The 4,291-nt window shown below is 43.3% G+C and overlaps 1 non-coding gene across 1 annotated transcript; it reads right to left on the bottom strand.

Moving 5' to 3' along the window:
• Positions 1–3,721: 3,721 nt before the first annotated feature.
• Positions 3,722–3,870, bottom strand: LOC123810255. The gene has a single exon (XR_006784218.1). It is a non-coding gene; the product is annotated as a small nucleolar RNA SNORA57 (small nucleolar RNA).
• Between the last annotated feature and the right edge of the window lie 421 nt (positions 3,871–4,291).

The raw sequence follows: 4,291 nt of genomic DNA, 5'->3' as shown, positions 1-4,291 counted from the left end.
TCAACTGAAGTTTGCAGCTCCTGTTCTCGGCCTGAAAAGTAATCCTGTGATCCTATCCTGGGTTTAGCAGCCCTGGGACGTGAGAAGCAGGAGAGAGGTTAGGGGGATGTCACAGATTGCTCCTGTCTAGCGACTGGACAGTAAACCTGAGACTGAGGGACCTTGTTGAGATGAAAACCTAGTTGTAAACTAGGACCCTCTGGCTGATATTGGATTTCAGCCCTCAGACAGAAGGGTGAGTGTTACTGGTGTTCAGCCCTTTCTGAATGGCTTCAGAAGCCGGTGTTGCTGAAAAGATAGTCAGGGAGCTATTATATTCATTGGGCAGCAATTAGACTAAAAGTGCCAGAGAACCAGATGCCCAGAGTTTGCTCCTGTTGGGGCAGGTTTAATTTCATCAGGCGTCACAGGGACGCACAGAGAAAGGGAGGAAGGCGGGTGGTGCCTGCAGCAGGGGCTGGGAGAAAAGCTGGGGGGCTCCCATCTTGTCCTCTGAAAGCTCCCGCCTTCATAGCTGTCCCCTCCTACCCCAGCACTCAGCATCTAGTTGTCAGCCCATGAGACAAGCTGTGCATGTAGACAGTCTGATGGACAAGCTCTACAAATGGCTGGATCTCAGGTTCTAAATGGTCGAGCGCTGAAATGGAGAAAGTTGCTTTCAATACTTGTTCGTGGGACAGAGAAGCACTAAAACGTAGCTTGACGGTTTCATAAGTTTATTCTGACATCAGTCATTATTAATTAAGCCCTACTTCTGTCTGTGCTAGGCACATAAACTTGGGTGGATTATTTAACTTCTCTGGGTCTCTATTTTCTCATCTGTCCAATGGTCCTAATAATAGTACCAATTTCACAAATTTTTAGTAAGAGGATTAAATGAGATAACCTATGTCAGGTACTAGCATGGGGCATGCAAACAGTAAGCACTCAACAGATGGTAGTTGTTTATCCTCGTAGTACTTACTAAGTGTTCCATCTGCTCCCCCTCTATCATCTCCTAGGAAGAATCCTAGACATCCTCCCAAATCTAAGAAGCCATTCCTGATCCCCACTACCTTGGAAAGAATTAACTGTTTCCTCTTCAATGCCTTGGATTTATCTCTGTTACTGTGCTTCTCACTTTGTCTTATAATGGTTTTATGGTAGCACTTACCTTGTGTAATAGACTGTTCTAAACACTTCACATGTATTAAGTCATTTAATCCTTGCAACAATAATATGCAACGTAGGACCAATAGCATGCCTCCCCCTTCACAGGTGAAATAACTGTGTTCAGAAATTTGTCCAACATCGTACAGTGAAGGCTGGACCAGGGATCGCATCCGTGGTTCTGACTCCAGAGCCTGCATGGTGTGCACCCTTCAATTCTTTGCATTTTTCCCATCCGCCTCCCCTGTTAGGTGGAGGGCAGGGATGGTCTTCCTCATTTTTGTATTGTCAGTGCTTAATGCAGCACCTAAAGGGGGATTTGTTGAATTCAGAGTCAGACCTTGGTTCTTGAAAGTCTCCCATCTCAAACAGTTCATTTCTTGACCAAGTTATTCACAGAAAAAAATGTCTCAGTTGTCAAACAAAACTTTGGTTCTAGAGCCAACAACCCTTCCATGCTGATACCTGTATTTCTAATGGGGGAAAAAAACAATTCAGTTTTCAAACAAATCACTTCTTAAACAGCCTTGTGGAATTAATTAAATTAAAAAAGCAAGGTCCACTATAATGGCAATCAGCCTAAACTAAGGCCCATCTCCAGCCAGTGTCAAGAATTGTCTTCAGTCCAGCCTGGATCTTGGAATTCAGATGACATGTTAGTGTTGCTTTAACCCCAAGTTATCCCTGATAGGTTGTCCTAGCCCCAAATCTTAACAAGAGAGAATATATGTTCTCTCACTAATGCGTAAATTAAAATATAAAAACTGGATGAATCCATTCCTTCAGGAGCTCCAGGGGTAGCATTTCTGGAGGAGCTGATGCATATAAGTAGTGACGGATGAAACCAGGTCTTCTCCTTCCTCTTCCTCTTCCTCTTCCTCACTGAAGGAGCCCCTTTCTTTCCCAGAGCCCACCGCACACACAGGAAGAGACTTACTGTCTCAGCACTGGGATCCTGTGAGTATATGTTGAACAGAGAGACGATCTGGCTGTGGCCTCAACTCTGCCCCTTTCAATCTAGGTTACTTTGGGTGAGTTCACTGAAAAATGTGATGCGGTCCCTGCCCAAGGGGAATTTTAAGTCTAGTAAGGCTCTGAGTTTGTTTATGAGATGGGGTGATAATACCTATTTCCTAAGGCTATTGTGAAGATTGAGTGATGTAATATATCTGAGATATATTTGATTGTGGAGCTCTCTGTGTGCTTGTTATCACTGGTGCAAAGAGCATTAGACTAGGACAGCGATTTTCAACCTTTTTCATCTCACGGCACACAAACTAATTACTAAAATTCTGCAGTACACCAAAAAATATTATTTTTTACAAATCTGACAGAAGAGGTATAATTTTGATTCATTCACACTGGATGGCTATTGTCATGTTGGCTGTTATCACTTTTTAATTTGACAATCTAAAGGAAAAGAGGTCAGTACCCCTGATTAAACAGTCAGGTAATGCATGTTTTAAAAATTCTAGCAGCACATCAATTGCAAATTGCTGGACTAGGGGATAGCAGACCTAAATCTGACCCAGGGGTCATATACAACTTGCATAACCTCCCTGTGGCTTAGTTTTCTCATCTGCAAAATTGGGATGATTATCTCTGAATTTTTTCCTCATATGATGGCTCTAATGATTGACAAATTTGTGTGTGTGTGTGTAAAGGGCAGAGTGCAGCACACATAAAAAAGATAATCACTGAATGCCTCAGTCGGGCAGACTGTTAGAGTGCCTGGTTTCCATGTGGAGCAGGTGCATCACCACATTCCTAGCTGTCATCTCAATGGCCGGGGGGATCAAAATTAATAGGCTGATAAACACTGACTTCTGAGAGTAGCTGAAGCCATTTAAAAAAAACCAATGCTGAATAAATAAAACCCACCAAAACTTCTAACAAGGAAAGTCTCTTTTTCTCATCCAGGTGGGGATGGGGTAGAGGAAAGAATGATGCCTGAAGGCATCTTGGAGGTCATCGGCTTACAAAGGCACCAGTGGAGGCCTGGGGAATTGAGGAAACTTACCCAAGGTCACCCAGCAAGTTCGAGGAAGAGCTAAGAATTCATGTATCTTCTTAGAGCAAGCATATATATAGATATACAGATATACACACATATATGTATGTATATACATATATATTTTTAAAAATTTTATTTTAAGTGTTGTTCAAATACAGTTCTCTGTCTTTTACTCCCATCCCAGCCCACCCCCCACCCCAAGTCCTCCCCACCTCCCTCCCATTTCCACCCCCCCGTTTTTGTCCATGTGTCCTTTATACTTGTTCCTGTAAACCCTTCCCCTTTTCCCCTGAAATTCCCTAAGATTAAAGTGGGGTCCAGGGATGGGAAAGACAGAGGCTGCATCAGAACTATGAAATGCCCAGCGCATGCTCTGCAATGGGTGTGATGACAGGCATAACCCCAAACAAAGGAGGAAATGTGGACCTTTGTAGATAAACTTAGACCCAGCGGCAGAAATTTCAACACTGCCTCAGGCAGCTGAAGAAGAACTGATGACTATTATTACAGCCAATAATCATGAAACTACTATATACCAGGCACATACTTTTTTTTTACCAGTGTCGCGGCTCTTGAGGATAGAACCGCGGACTGGAAACCGTCGGCACCGAAGACCTGATGCCAAGTGGGGCCAGAACCCTTTCCCTCTGCCTCCGTACCTCATAGGGACTGGGACCACATGCCCTACCTCCGCCAAGAAGAGGAGGGTTACCAGGCACATTTTTAAGTGTTTTAACCCATTTAATATTAATAGTGACCCTCTGAAAATAAATACTATTATCATTCCCAGTTGTAAAGTGAGGCACACAGAAATTAAACAACTTGCCCAATTTCACACAGCAGTAAGTGATGGAAGATTTGAACCCTGGGCTTATCCTCCGCGTTAGCTGCTAGCTCTGCTGCTGTGCTTGAAGACAGAGAAGAACAGTACAAGGTCTGGCATCAGGCTGACTCATCAGATCTAATACCCTCCATAACCTCACCACAGAAGGGAAATTTATGTCTCCATTACGAGCTTCATGTAAAGAGATAAGAAATACAATATACTTTGCACCAGGCCTTATGGGTAGGAATTTAGCAATACCTAATGATTCCTAACCTGTTTTTTGTGTGTTTCTATGTCACTGA

The sequence above is a fragment of the Phyllostomus hastatus genome, unplaced genomic scaffold (genome assembly GCF_019186645.2).
Source record: "Phyllostomus hastatus isolate PE091 unplaced genomic scaffold, TTU_PhHast_1.1 phas_scaffold_585, whole genome shotgun sequence".
NCBI lineage: Eukaryota > Metazoa > Chordata > Mammalia > Chiroptera > Phyllostomidae > Phyllostomus > Phyllostomus hastatus.
Note: the sequence above shows the minus strand (reverse complement) of the source record. Positions and strands in the feature narration are given on the sequence as shown.